The sequence below is a fragment of the Lactuca saligna genome, chromosome 6 (assembly GCF_052625555.1).
Source record: "Lactuca saligna cultivar CGN05327 chromosome 6, ASM5262555v1, whole genome shotgun sequence".
Classification (NCBI taxonomy): domain Eukaryota; kingdom Viridiplantae; phylum Streptophyta; class Magnoliopsida; order Asterales; family Asteraceae; genus Lactuca; species Lactuca saligna.
The window spans coordinates 161,001,531-161,017,825 of NC_136422.1; the positions used below are offsets into that span (position 1 = coordinate 161,001,531).

The following is a 16,295-nucleotide window of genomic DNA, read 5'->3' on the forward strand; positions in this document are numbered from 1 at the left end:
CCACTAAGAGTACGAGAGAATTATAACAAGTTGGAGAACAAGTGAGAATGGTCATGATGGACGCCTATGATAGTGTAGAGTAGGTAATGTGTAGAGGGGGGGGGGGGGGGGGGGGGGAACCGATGAGAAGGTGAATGGAAACGAGGGGGGAGAGTGTGGGTTGAAAGCTTTTAGGAGGGTTTATTATTATTATTATTATTATTATTATTATTATTTTAAATTTTACACAAATGGTCTCTTAAGGTTTAAAAATGACAAAAAAAAAATAGAAAAGGATAAAAAAAATTGCATTTTCATCATTTTACACCTATTTAATGGAGCCATATTGATGATAACCCTCTTGTCATACATGCAACTTTTGGAAACCGTAAGAACCATGCAAAAATTGAAAAGTTAGACTAAAACTGCATCAGTATAAATCGTAGGGACCAAAAATATAATATTTACTCATATTTATATTTATTCATATTTATATTTACTAAAACTGCATCAGGATAAATCGTAGGGACCAATCCTTATCATTTTTAGATCCAAAGAAATTGTTCAAATCTTTACAATATAATATTACTATTTGACATATTCGATTTAGTCAATGTATACATACATAAATACTAAAATACATAATTACATATAAACTAAGAGGGTGTTTGGGATTTGGGAAAGCTTAAAAGAAAAAAGAAAAAAAAAAGTCAAACTTAAACCTTCCATTGAAGAATAAAAAAGAGGTAAGCCTTGTCAACCTTATCATATAACAGGTAACTCGTGAAAAAACAACATTTAAGTAAATATAGCGTTTTGACATCTAGACCTTTTGGTTAAGATTATTTACTTCAACCATTGGGTCTAGTTCTATTGTAGGACCCACTCAAGAAATTGATACCACTAAAAACGATGTAACAGCAAGGATTCAACACATGAAATAAAAGCAATCGTATCCATATTTGGTGAGGGGGTTAATGTAGATCATGTCACTTGCTAACCAACCAATAAAGCAACACCAAACCCTTTTCAGTTTTCAACGTATGTGAATAGAAAAAGTGTAAGACCACACCTTGTTTGTTCATTTCATGAATAGTCAATATTCATCTACATGAATGGGACCCGCTAAGATACTTACATGTTACATGCTTCTTTCTATAGCCATGTTAAATCTTATCTCTCTACGTTGTCAGAGTAACTATCAACTATGAAGTATTGATGTTTTAAATGATAAATTATCAAAGAAAAATATATTAAAATGAGTCTTCAACATTTAAGACTAAAGCATTACACGTGATCGTTCACAACTGGTCTAGATATTTCAATCCTCTATATATGTTGTAACATGTTCTCGATGATATTATTGGTGTAACCGTGTAAGCATAATAAACAAATCAATAAAAGTCCATTGAAATTTATTGCAATAGAAAGATTAAACGGAGAATGCCTCATTAGAGTTGTTTGCATGAGTGCCCCTGTCATACAATTTGTGAATTACATATTTAACAAAACAAAATTATATGGTTCGAGTAAAATAACATTCCAACTTATCATTTTACCATTTTCAGCACCTCAACAATTAAGCTTCTATAAGGGTTATAATACGTCTAATATAAAAACCCTATTAATAATCGTCCGAAATAAATGTGAAAATCCTACACACATAATATTTAACCTTGTCTATAGAGCAGATGAAAGTATATGTATTCACTAGCTTGAATACGATAGTACAATACAATTGAAACCCTAGCTACAAAATATATACAAACATAAACCCTAACTAGAACATGGACTGACCCAGATACTCCAAATACTTGTCCCACTGAAAATCGGTGTCGGGTTTATTTCGGATGTTCGGATCTTAACTCACATTTAACAAGAACAATACAAATAAGGCATATGAATATATTTTACAATATATGCATTAAACTTGATTATAAACTGAATTACAAAACACAAACATCTTTCTTATATATATCAGCAACAAATAAGAAATATAAATTATTACACTTAATTCATCACAGGAATCAGATTTCATCTTCCATGCAATACTCCAATATGACATTCATTTGCATACGCGACTGAACCTATATATTTGAACATAATCACTGTAAAAATCTCATGTTTTAACATTAATTTGACATATTATTACTATTCAGACTTTTTTAATCTGAATTCCCAAAAACAAATTTTACTACCAAATTTTCAATGGGTATTTGTTTATGGAATCATTCCATGGATTATCGTATTCAGATTCCGAATCCCTTATCCATTTCCAGACTAAGCTTCCCACCTTGAACCCGGTTCCAAACGCTATCATCCACATTTTGTCTCCCTTTTTTACCCTTCCTTTGGCTTCAAAATAAGCCAACTCGTAAAACACTAGGCTACTCGAAGTATTCCCGAACCGGTTCAAAGTCATCCTGGCCGGTTCAGTCACCGAGTCACTGAATTTCATGACTCGTCCAACTTGCTCGATAACTGCTTTCCCGCCTGTATGCACACAGATATGCTCAAACGCAGCCGTAAAGTCCGGCATCACAGGCTTATACTGCCCGCCGGAGAGAGTCGTCGCCACCACCGAGTACATGTAAGTCACGAGCTGATTCAGAGGCAGAACCCTTGGAGCAAGGATTTTGATGTGTTCCCGGAGGTTTACGCCGGCGACTCGTATTAAATCTTTGGTGAGAGAAATTCCGGTGACGCCTTTGACGTCTTCCTCTTGGAAAGCAGCATGATAGGCGGAGTCGTCGGCCCCGTGGTGGGTTCTGAGAGAGTGGGTAAGCTCCATTTTCGCCGATGAACGGCGGGATGGGTCGTTGGTAATCATCACCGCCGCACAGCCAACGCGAAAGATGCAGTTGGTTACCAACATCGATCTTTCTTCACCTTCGTACCAGTTTAGCGTAATATTCTCGGTAATGACAACCAGAACATTCTTGATTTTCCGGCCACCCCCACGTAAGATTTGGGCAGCTAAATCAATAGAAATAACGCCGGAGCTACACCCCATTCCGCTAAGATTATATGTTTTCACATCGGGTTTGAGTTTGTAGTGATTCATAATAAGAGAGGAAAGAGAAGGGGAGGGTGAAAAACATCCGCAGGTAACGATCACCGCGTCGATTTCCTCCGGCTGTATTTGGGTTTTTGATAAGAGGGAATCGACGGCGGAGAATATCCCTTCCTTCGCTTCCTCTATGGCGCTTTTTGTCGTCGGAGTTTGATTTTCTTCAAACATAAACGGCGGTGCATATGTGTCGTTTCCTAACCCGGATTTCGAGTATATATTACGCATGAATTCGATCGGTTCCGGCGAACTGAAGCGTGCAGCGTGGAGTATAAAATCATTTGCCATATCATAAGTACATTTCCGGTGCGATGGCGGTTGGTAGCAGGAATAGTTAACGAGGAAGACGGGGTAAGGGCGGGAGCGAAGATGGAAGAGGAGGAGGAAGCCGGCGGATAGGGATGTGATGCTGGTTAAGAGAAGGTGGGTGGAGAGAAAGTGCAGGACTGCGGTAGTGATAGGTTGGCGGTATAAAGCGGCGGTGGCGTGGAGGAGGAAGGTGGAACATAGGAGTGCAAAGAAGATGATTTGGAGGCGACGGTGGATGGGCAAGGAGGCGAATTCCATCTTTACTAGAAAATGGTATAAGGCTTCAAGCAGCATGTACTACATACAAATTACTTGCATGATTTTTAAGATTTTAGGGAGAACGTATTGGAATTTATAGAAAAAGATGGTAGGCTTTTGCGTGCGAACGTGAAATTACAAATTTGACGATTATTACAAGTTGATTATATCAAGTAAATTTCATTAATAGTCCCTATAGCATGGCCCAATCTGCATATTTTATCCCTAACATTTTGTTTTTTATTCGGACCATTCTCTAGGTTGATTATATTTCAATTTGATTCCTACTCAAGTTAAAAAAAAAAAACTATTTTATCCTTAATTATATTTTTGATTATTTTTTTTAAATGTTTGTAACTTTGTATACAATTAAATATGAATGGAACTAGACCCATACCCTTCTTCATCGTCAACCTTCCCTTCAAGTTTCATCTTTTTCCTTTTTCCATATCTATAGTTGTCTCTAACATTTCCCCGATTATCGTTCTCCTCCATACCTTCCTTTTATTTCGGGTTTGCTCCACCACATACACAAATTTATATAAACCTCTCATGTAACCTTCTTCTTCTTTTTCTTCTTCTTCTATCGATCATACTCATCTATATGTATACGTTTATGTATTAAGAAAACACCCACTCATCAATTTAAATAATTTAGTTTATATTATTGTCAAAGGTTGTTATAACTTTCCATACTCTGTACCCTAATTTCCACTTGTAATTATGATAGGTTGTGTATATTTTTTTAGGCATCTCCATGATAATTACATCCCGTTCACGGATTCAACTTAACGAGAGTAAAGAAAAGAAATGAATGGAAATGAGAAGAAAGTAAAAGAAATTGGTGTTCCCACACCCTTCAAACATTTCTCTCTCGATTTCTCGAAATTCTATGCCCTTTGTCCCTTAAGTTTTTAGTCGGCGAAGCCCTACAATATCTGATGGTTGGCAATTAAGAGCTCTCGAGTCAGAGCTCTGCCCGCTTAATTCCCAGTTTTCATCAATATATTGTGCAAGTTAAGCTACACTTATTTTATTCAAGTGTACTTTTAATTATAGTCATAGTTGTTATTATGAACATATAATTAAGATTTACCAGTAATTCTAAGTCATTATACTGGTTGATCTACTTACGGAGATGATATCTAGGCTGGATTTAGTGATGTCTCTAAAGTGGGATTTCCAAATAGTATACTATGTATATCAAACAGACTCTACCTCCGATATGATCGTACCAGCTTGTTCCTTACTTGATAGATCTTGATGTAGACATTGTGATTAGTGAGGAATCTATAAAATTATTAGTCGCCATTAGTATTAGACTAAACTTAGTGACATTCGTAACTAGGTCACATTAGAAAAAAATTCAATGAGTTTGGCGGAGCATTTCCGAATTCTCCAGTCATTCACCTAAGTCAGGTGAGTGCATAGTTACTTTCAAACTTACACATAGATACAAATATTCTAATTGCTTAAATTTTATGTGTGTTGTTTTGCTGTGTTTAATATATATACATACATATATATATATATATATATATATATATATATATATATATATATATATATACACACACACACACACATACACTGACACACACACGTGCAACTTGATATAGTTATTACTTGATTAAACTATATATATATATATATATATATATATATATATATATATATATATTATCATACATAATATTATGATTGGGTAGTAAAGGGCTATGTGAAATAATAAACGAGAGGTTGTGTTAGGGATGTGTTAGCTAGTGGTCATGATAGGTTAGTAAAAGCCATGTGAAATAATAAGTTGTGTCTGTCGTGTCTATCCCAAGTATTTATGTACACTTGTGCTTATCCCAAGTAATTTTGTACTCCCGTGCTTATCCCAAGTGATGGGTTTTGAGCACTATAACATCCCTGTGGCGCACATACAACCCTAATTCTTTGGATCTAAGTTTTCTCTAGTTATACATGTAAATTTCATTTTTCCAAAGCATGAAGCCTATCTAGCATACAACTTGATATATGGATCATAAAAAATAGTTAGAAGATTACCTCTTGTTGTAGCTTGTTGAATTTGTCCTTTCAAGAGCTTAGCACCTCAAGTGTGATGCCTCTAACAAGTCACAAACACCACCAACAATTAGAGGACTTGAGAGAGAGGTTAGGAACACCCTAAAATCGGCTATACTCTAGTTATATCACTTGTGTGCCCGATTTTGGCCAAGAGTTTTTATATATATATACATATATATATATATATATATATATATATATATATATATATATATATATATATATATATATATATATATATATATATAGTGTAGAATTCCAAGAGTCATATGTAACCCTAATTCTTACAATTTGGCTTATGATTCAATAACCCATATGGACTAACTCTTCATAGACTCTCACATAAACTTAGCCCATCATGGATCAATGGCCCAAACCATATGTATCACTAATTTGCATAGTCATTCCCCCTTAGTCTCTTTTGATCACTAAATTAATTCCAAATTAATTCTTGATCAATACTAATTAAATAATATGATTTCTCCATTAATATATTATACTTATAATATATTAATAAATCACAAATAACCTCTTTCTCAAATCTCCATCCTATCAGATTGTTCTAGTGAAGGCAACCCAAAAGGACCATGCTACTATCAAGTTAAGTACATACCTATTATAGTTATGGGCTTAGACACCTAATCCAAAAGTCTACCACATGAATAAGTCTAATAACTATAAGTAAAACTGATTATCAACCGTGGCTCTCAAAAGTCGTTGTCGAACTCTGACGCGTCCTTTAGATAAGGGATCATATAATTCTCTATTCTTCAAGATATCATGCGGATAAATACATTGAACATAGTCATAATTATTGTCCAACAGTTTGTTTCCGGATTTCCGATTTGTTTGAAATAGAACTTAACTGAACACATCAATTGAGTCCTGATCGGGCCCAACACATAAGTCAAGACAAAATCATCGAGGGGTCCAAGATATCGCTTTTAATCTTCCAAATATAAACTTCGACTTATATGCTTGTACTAACTACTCATTAAATCATACACAACAACACGTTTTATAACATCAAGTTACTGATGTGTTTCCGTACTATCAATGAACAACCAACTTGTAGTCAACAACTCATATATCTTGGTTTGAAGACTATACAATATTATCGTCTCACAATCACTCTTGAGCTTTACCAGGATTCCCTTGATATCTGCTGACCATGCTCAAAACACAGGCCACATCAGGGCGAGTACAATTCATAGCATACATGATCGAACTAATTGCGGAAGCATATGGTACTCGACTCACTACTATCTCAGCCTCTGTACTCGGACTCTGAGTCTTACTCAGTTTGGTATTCCTTTGGATAGGTAAGTCATCTTTCTTGGAATTCTACATGTTGAAACACTTCAACACTTCATCCAAGTAGGTACTTTGACTAAGTCCTATTAGTCTTTTACTCCTGTTTCTCTATATCCTTATCCCTATAATATAAGCAGCTTCCCCATGGTCCTTCATAATGAAACACTTCCCAAGCCAGTACTTAACCTCCTGCAAGGTTGGGATGTCATTTCCTATGAGAAGTATGTCATCCACATACAACACCAGAAAGCTAACTATACTCCCACTAGCTTTGACGTATACACAGGACTCATCCTCGCTTCTCGAAAATCCAAACTCTTTCACTTTATCATTGAAACAAAGATTCCATCTACGAGATACTTGTTTCTATCCATAAATGGGTTTCACAAGCTTATACACTCTATTAGGGTGCTTTTCATTGACAAAACCCTCTGTTGACTCATGTAAATATCTTCAGCCAACTTTCCATTAAGGAAAGCAGTTTTGAGATCCATTTGCCATATTTCATAATCATGAAATACAGCTATGGATAGCATAAACCTTATAGATTTAATCTTCAGTAATGGTGAGAATGACTCATCATAGTCAACTTTATGAGTTTGAGTAAAGCCCTTTGCAACCAATCGCGCCTTATATGTTTATACTTTCCCATCCATGTCGATATTCTTCTTGAGGATCCATTTGCAACTGACCGTCTTACGACCTGGTACATTACCAACCAAGTTCCAAACTTGATTGTCATACATGGACCGAATCTCGTTGTCCATAGCCTCTTTCCATTTTGCAGACTCGGGGCCTGCCATGGCTTCCTTGTAGTTATTAGGTTCATCCAAATTTATCAGTGTACTATCATTGATAAATGTATCACCTTTAGTTGTTATATGAAAAGCATATAACACATCTGGAACACTAACTCTATTGGAACATCTCATAGGTAAGGACTCGTCAATTAATTCAACAGGAGTTTCCTCTTCAGGATGAGCGCTAATGGTTTAGGTTCCTTCATCACTTAACTCTTGAAGCTCTTCAAGGTTAATTTGCCTCCAATTGTCCTATCGGCATATCAGTTCTATTTCACAGAAAACTCTTCTACTCGCAACGAAGACAACATTGTCACTCGGTCTATAAAAGAGATATCCAAAGGATTTCTATAGGTAGCTAATGAAAATACATCGCTCACTACGAGGTTCGAGCTTATCGTGAGTCTTTCGTCTTACGAAAGCCTTGCAACCCCAAACCTTGATATGTGATAACGAGGGAACCCTCCCTGTCTACATCTCGTGAGGTGTTTTGGCAACTCTCTTAGTTGAGACTAGATTAAGGATATGGGTGGCAGTCTCTAAGTCATACCCTCATAATGAGGTAGGTAACAAAGCTCGAATCATCAGGGAAAAAACCATGTCTAAGAAGGTTTGATTACACCTCTCAGCCACACCATTAAGCTATGGTGTCCTAGGTGGCATCAATTGTGAAAAAATTCCACACTCCTTAAGATAGTCGTGGAACTCGATACTAAGATATTCACCACCTCGATCGGATCGGAGCATATTTATCTTCCTGCCCAGCTGATTCTCCACTTCTTGTTTAGACTCTTTGAACTTTTCAAAGGTTTCTGACTTATGCTTGATTAAGTAGATATAGTCATATCTGTTGTAATCATCTGTAAAAGTCACATAGAAGTGGTTAGCATCCCTTTTGGCGGATCTGAAGGGTCCACACACATCAATGTGTTTGAGATCCAACAGACCCTTACCCCTTTCACAAGTAACAGTGAAGGGTGACTTGGTTATGTTTCCAAGCAAACAAGATTCGCAAGAGTCATCCGACTTTAAGTCGAATGACTCCAAGACTCCATCCTTTTGGAGTTGGGCTATGTGCTTCTTGTTGACATGTCCAAGATGAAAATGCCATAAGTATGCCTTGTCCAAACTATTGGACGAATCGATGTTCGATCATTATTTCCTAAGTTGTCTACAACCATCACAGTTTCACATATACCATTCCAAGACAATGCTTTAAAATAAAATATACCATTATAAAAATCATTAATAGAACCAATTTCATTATTAAATGAAAATCTAAAACATTATTTATATTGGATTAGGTGTCTAAGACCATAACTATAATAGGTATGTACTTAACCTGATGGTAGCATGGTCCTTTTGGGTTTCCTTCACTGGAAAAATCTGATAAGATGGATATTTGAGAAAGAGGTTATTTGTGATTTATTAATATATTATAAGTATATAATATAATATATTAATGGAGAAATCATATTAGTTAATTAGTATTGATCAACAATTAATTTGGAATTAATTTAGCGATCAAAAGAGACTAATAAAATTAACGGGGACTAATTATGTAAATTAGTGATACCTATGGTTTGGGCTATTGATCCATGATGGAATAAGTTTATATGAGAGTCTGTGAAGAGTTAGTCCATATGGGCTATTGGATCATAAGCTTAAGTGTAAGAATTAGGCTTACATATGACTCTTGGAACTCTACACTATATATATGTAACTCCTTGGCCAAATTCGAACACACAAGTATTCTAGCAAGAGTATAGTCGATTTTAGGTGCCTAGAAGATCTCTCTCATTGTCCTCCAATTGTTGGTGGTGTTTGTGACTTGTTAGATGCGTCACACTTAAGGTGCTAAGCTCTTGAAAGTCCAAATTCAACAAGCTACAACAAGAGGTAATATTCTAACTAGTTTTATGATTCATATATCAAGTTGTATGCTAGATAGGCTTCATGGTTTGGAAAAATTAAAGTTGCATGAATAGCTAGAGAAAATTTAGATCCAAAGCATTAGGGTTGTATGTGCACCATAAGGATGTTATAGTGCTCAAAACCCATCAGTGGTATCAGAGCCAGGGGTGGTTTTCTATTATATTGATGCATGGTTGTTTCTCAAAGATGAAAAAGTCGCATTCTGGCCTCTGACAGATGACCTCGACGAGTCCAATGATCTAACCTGATGAGTTCACTCACAAACTAGCAACTCGACGAGTAGAACCTTTTGCTTGCAGATTTTCGAGCCTTTTGGCCAGAATTGGATTAGGTTCATTACCACAAACTGTTTTGTATTGTAAAATTCGTTTTTTTATATGGTAGTGATTATCCTCATCTAATTAAAGGACAATTATCAAATTTTAAGATAATAAGTTGATTATTTGTATTATTTGATTTTAATTGCCTTACTATGTGAGTTGGATTAGATCAACTTGGTAAATAATAAATTATAAGATAACTGAATAAGTTATAATTGATCTAAATGGTTCTTGAAGAGAGTTTCATAACTTTTCCTCAAGTTATGAAATATGAAAAGTCTCATTCATGAACATTAAACTCATAAGTTATGGAAACTAAAAGTTTTGATGAGTTACAAAACTTGCCCTCAAGTTTTGGAATTTATAAAGTCTTACTTATGAAACATTTAATTCCAAACCTTAGAATTTTAAAAATTTAAAATTCAACCCTTATACTATTATAATATTAAGAGTTAATACGTATATATATATATATATATATGTATATATATATATAAGACAATTCAGTTTATCGTTAGTTGGCCACATTCACGAAGTCCGTCTATAAGGGGGTATAAGAAAATTGCTTATAAAATAGCGATTGAATGGGTGTCCACTCTCACCACCGCTTCCTTGATCGGTGGAGGGTTGTTAGCCGAACGGGTAGGATATGACATTAATTCTCATTAAATGTGTAATGATAATTATCAACTAACTAAATGTTTTTTTATAAAATTTCCAATCTTAGTTACTTTAGGAAAAATGTGACAATAATGCTATTCCATGAAATTGCACTTTGCACCTTGCCAAGTCGTTAGTAAAACGTGTGGTTAACTGACACACTAACTTGGACTAACAAGGGTGACAAATGGTAGATTGATGTTTATCATAGATCAATAGAGCGTGTGTAGTTAACCGACAAATTGATTAGGTGATAAATGCCATTAAAAAGTTCAAATAATCTCAAAAGAATCAAGGAATTTCAATTCATTTAAAACTTAATAATCAATTTCGTTTTTCATGGTGGAAATTGGTAAATTGTCATTTACTTACCTTCAAATATTTTGCAATTGTATTACGACATCCCTCTTCCGAATTGTAAAATATTATGTTGGGTCCTAACCTTAATATTCCATTTGGCTTTTATATTAAGGATTCTTATCTAATCTAAATTTTGTCTTTCTTTTTCAGATGTCTTCCAACAATGTAAAAAACATCATAGCAATTATTCATATACAATGTAAAATAATGTGTTATTATTAAAAACATCATAGCAATTATTCATATACAATGTAACATTTGACCTTTGGAATAATCTTAACTATAAAAAATTAACAAAAAAATCAAAATCTTATTACAAAATACAAATCCGAAAGCATTTGGTTTTTTCAACAATTTAAACAAAATATTCACATCCAAGAAAAATACAAATTCTATTCCTAAGAATCATATGTAGCAAAGTTTTTGATTTTTTATGAAACTCACGTGAAATTAAAGAAAACAAATGTAGTAAATCAAAACCTAAGAAACCTAATTGTCCATGTAATTTTGGGTTTAAGGGTATACATGTAAGATTGAATGTGCAAAACAAAAGTGAGTTCAGCTCTTAAAACTATAGAATCTTTGCATAAACTTATTGATGAAGACTAGTATATAAAGATAGAAAAAAGGAAGGTAGTTGTCTAGTAGAGTATGAACTTGACAGATTTGAATTTATCACAAATATGGTTATATGGTATTATGTATTGACTAAAGTAAATAACTTCAACATTCAAATACAATCTGAAACCATATGTATTGATGAGGCAATGAGTAGTGTGTGAGTACTTATTAACTCTTTTCAATAACTATTGAGATCATAGTTTTGAGAAGACTTTGTATTTTGTTGGAGTTATAGCTTCTAATTCATGAATTGATCTGGTGTTTGTTGAGAAAAATAATACAAGGATAATCTAAAAAATATTTTGACAAGAATGACATTGTGGTTGTTTGAATTTGGCTGCAGATCAGCATAATCACTTTTGTCTGCAACACACTGACATATATCCTCACAAAATGTTTGTTTTTCCGAAGTGCATAGATCTAAAAAAATTATCTTGAGGTCTTCACCACACAAACATTGGTAATTTCAAGTGTTACTCAACCCAAACATCATCAGAATTTGGATCATCTACTTTTCATGCTCCACCACTTAAGATTACGGGCGTCACTTCTCTTGCAATAGATGATGATGATGATGATGATGATGATGATGATGATGATGATGATGATGATGATTATGATGATGGAACTTACCATTATACCAGTGAACCTTTTCCTAAGTCGCTACATGTTGCTGCTTCACCCTCAACTCCTAGAGCTCCTAGTGCTTCACCCTTCGGTAACCCCAACAAAAAGGCTAAACCCTCAACTCCTAAAGCTCCCTAGTGCTTCACCTGATGGATCTTCCAGTGCCTCACCTAAGGCTTCTATAAATGCTGACGATTTAGCATTTGAAATGCAAAAAGCTCTACAACATTTGACTAAAGGCTCTATAGTTCCTCAATGTTTAGAGAAGTTAGAATTATTTGAGTTAAGCCCTATGGACCTGCTACACTTTGTTGCATATCATATTTTTATAGGGACCATCAATGTGAGAGAGATGTGGATGAATTTGCCCGATGATCCCGAGAATTACGATGACGGATAAAGAGGACCAATACAACTTTAGCAGTTCTAATGGACAAAATGTGACAATAGTCAATTCCGGGTCAATTCAAAGTTAAACAAAGTCAATGAGTCAAATCGGAAGACTCAATTAACCCTTGTATATTAGGTTTTACGTTATGTAATTACTGTTCAACTCGCTATTTTAATGAGAAAACATCATTTGGAAAATTCGTGTGTGTAATTTTCCTTAGCCTTGATCTTGCTAAACAATGAACCAAAGAGATAAAACATTATTGCACACTCATCGGGAGTGTGTAGGACACTAAAACATGGATTAACGGGGTTTACGGACCTTGCATTGCGAAGACGCATGCTCAAAAAGGTCACAAAAGAAACCTCCCTCAATCGTTTTCACTCTATCTCTCTATCTATTTCAAATATCTCCCAAATCTCTCTCAAAAGTTGCCATAACTTTTTGAAATCATTCGGGTCATCCTGACCCTTAACCGGGTCAAAAATCGCTTAAAACGGGGCTAGAACGGGGAAAATAACCTAAAAGACCTGAAACCCATTCCTAGGGTCGAAGTCTCTTAGAGGCTGAACCCTCTTGGACCGGAAGCAGCCTGAACGGAGGCAGTTAGATAGCCGCAGCCATCCAGATGCAGCCACCGAGTCGAAGCCCAGAGCCGCAGCCACCGAGCTGATCCCCGGAGCCGCAGCCGTCAACCCGCAACCACCTCGCCTTCGGTCTTCCTTCGGACGAAGCCGCCTACGGTAGCAGCTCGGACCGCAGCCTCCCTTCTCCCTCGGATCCGCACCAGCAGCCCCAGCCACTCTGGTTCTAGGCTTTTGAGACTGAGACTTCGGCCAGACTTCGGATTTTCCACCTTTTTACCCGGTTTTCAACCATGACTTAGTTTTAAGCCCGTTTTTAATTATTTTAATGGGGGATTTTCACCCAAAACTTTATTTTAACATATTAAGACCCATATGTTTTAATTAATCACATTTTTAATGCAAATCTTATCCAAGATTTAGTGGTTGGCGTAATTAAGGTGGAGTGTTGACCTTGCTTTACTTTATGGCACAAGCAACCACCCCCCCCTCACCCACTCTATGGTCAGCCACTCCTCCCACCATACCTTGGTCATGTCAATGTACTTTCTTATCATTTTTAAAACCATCCCAGGTTTTTGAGCTAGAACAACTTTCTCTCTTTCCTCATTCTCACACACTTCTCTCATTTCCGCCAAAGACCAAACACAACTTTTCTCTCAAACTTTCTCTCTCAATTTCGGGATTTCAAGGCTGATCATCAAGTTTTATTCCACTCTTGGTAAGTATAATTCATCCTCCTTGTGATTATTACACTTCATTCTACTCCAATCATGGGTTGCTCACACAAATCCCATCCCTTTGGTGTTAGATTCTCGAAATTCTTCAAGGCTTCTTCAAGTGTTCTTGAGTTGAACACTTCTCTTATCCAACACTCATCAACTGAAATAACACAAGTTGAGTTCATATCCCTAAATTTTCATGCTTTTTTAAGTTTTAAGAGGGGGGGGGGGGGGGAATACAAGTTAAATCACCAAGAACACAACTAATGCTACTAACAGCTTTCATCAGAAAAGTTGGGTTCCCTTTACAGACTATTTTGATCACCTTAAACATTTTCGTTTTCAAAACCGTTTTAGGTGGAAGTAGCTCCAGTTCTTATCTTTAAGATGGTTACTTGCACATCTGCATACGATTTTTCTACAATTTATGGTGATTTTTACAAAACTGCCTATCATTTAAGGAACCAATCCGGACTAGTATGTGTTTATGGACGCTTTCACCTAAGTTCGAGGTCACTAAAAATCGTGGGAAATTTATGAACAAACTAGAATCATTTTCCAAACTCCCAAAATTTACGGATTCTGGTTTGGACGTGTTATGAATTTTCTATAAATTTTCTAAGAACAGTAATAGAAAATGTTAATAACAGAAAAATGCTAACAATTTCATTTTACCTTGTAACATTTCGAGCACGGTGTATATCTTTATGTGAATATATGTTATTAGAAATAAATGATATTTTGTCTTAGTATATAAACATGCATCAGTTAATAAATGGATATATATATATATATATATATATATATATATATATATATATATATATATATATATATATATAGAAGATAACAAATTGTTATAATCAAAGTACATTCATTACATACAAACATTTGAATAAACTATGTTAAGTATAGTTTACGTACATTACCACTACTACCATTGTTTTGATAAACTATAATAGGTATAGTTTATGATGCATTACATAACACACTCATACAAAAAGGGTACATTTATACAAAAGGGATTTTCACTACATTGCACGTAAATTCGTCAATGACTTTGTGAGACATTCGCTTCACATTTACCAATAAGTCCTGTATTGTAACCAGAGACTCTTTGGAGGGAGAGCGTGATAGTTGTATATAGATCTATATTGGGTTTGACAAACCCACACCTTAACTACATGCAACATTTAGACCGGCAGGTCTGGGTTGACAAATGTCATAACATTTCCGACGCTTGAAGAACGTCGTTTCAGGCCAACTAGGTCATAGCATGGTTAAAATAACTCAAAGAAAGTAATAACAAACATAGGAATTTATGGTAATTTCATTGAAATTAAAAGAGTTTATGTCGATTTAAACTTGCATTATTTACTATAAGTAAGAAAGGTTACTTATACATTTCGGTCTCTGGATATAAGGCTACATTACACATTTTAAGGAAAATATCGGATTTTTCTGGAACAAAAACTACATTTACAAGAGAAAGGCTTTTATCAATTAAAAAAAGCTTATGAACTCACCAACCTTTATGTTGACACTTTTTCAAACAACTTGTATTCTCAGGAAATCACTAAATAGGTAACCAAGTGCATTTTGAGGATGAGACGTTAAGGTGTCAAACAGTTCACATTTTTGTCAACATATTGTAATTGATTCGGAAACATGTAATTCGTACAATGATGTAACTCTTTCAATTTTATATATATATATATATATATATATATATATATATATATATATATATATATATATATATATATATATATATCTTGGTTGTGTGTGCTTGAATTACTATTGCAATTGTGGTTATGATACTATACATGAAGTCCTCCACCCCCGGACGTTTCAGCCATCCTTGGTTTGGGGGTGTGATAGATTGGTATCAGAGCATAGTTTATAGTGAATTAAGTATATCAAACCACATAAGATATACAAACTATAAAGACATTTGGGACTAAAAGTCTCTAATTTTAAAACATTTTAATGGGATATACTTTTAGAAAATAAATAGTTTTCTCGTTTAAAGTATACATATATGCATTACATACTCGGGTAGTGTCATAACTAGGAGAACATAAAGTAAAAGAAGAGGAGTTGTACACTATGGGTATGCCTTAGTATATGTGAATCGAGTCTGGGAGGGATATAGCATGATCAACTATATCTATCCGAGAAGTGACTTATACATACTAGGGGATAGTCGTAGTGGGCAACAAATCTAATAACCTAACTTCACCCTACAAAGAACGATCTAAGAACCAAATCT

The 16,295-nt window shown here is 35.0% G+C and overlaps 1 pseudogene; it reads right to left on the minus strand.

Annotated features, from left to right (window-relative positions):
• Nucleotides 1–1,925: 1,925 nt before the first annotated feature.
• LOC145001832 (3-ketoacyl-CoA synthase 13 pseudogene) lies at nucleotides 1,926–3,695 on the minus strand (annotated as a pseudogene).
• Between the last annotated feature and the right edge of the window lie 12,600 nt (nucleotides 3,696–16,295).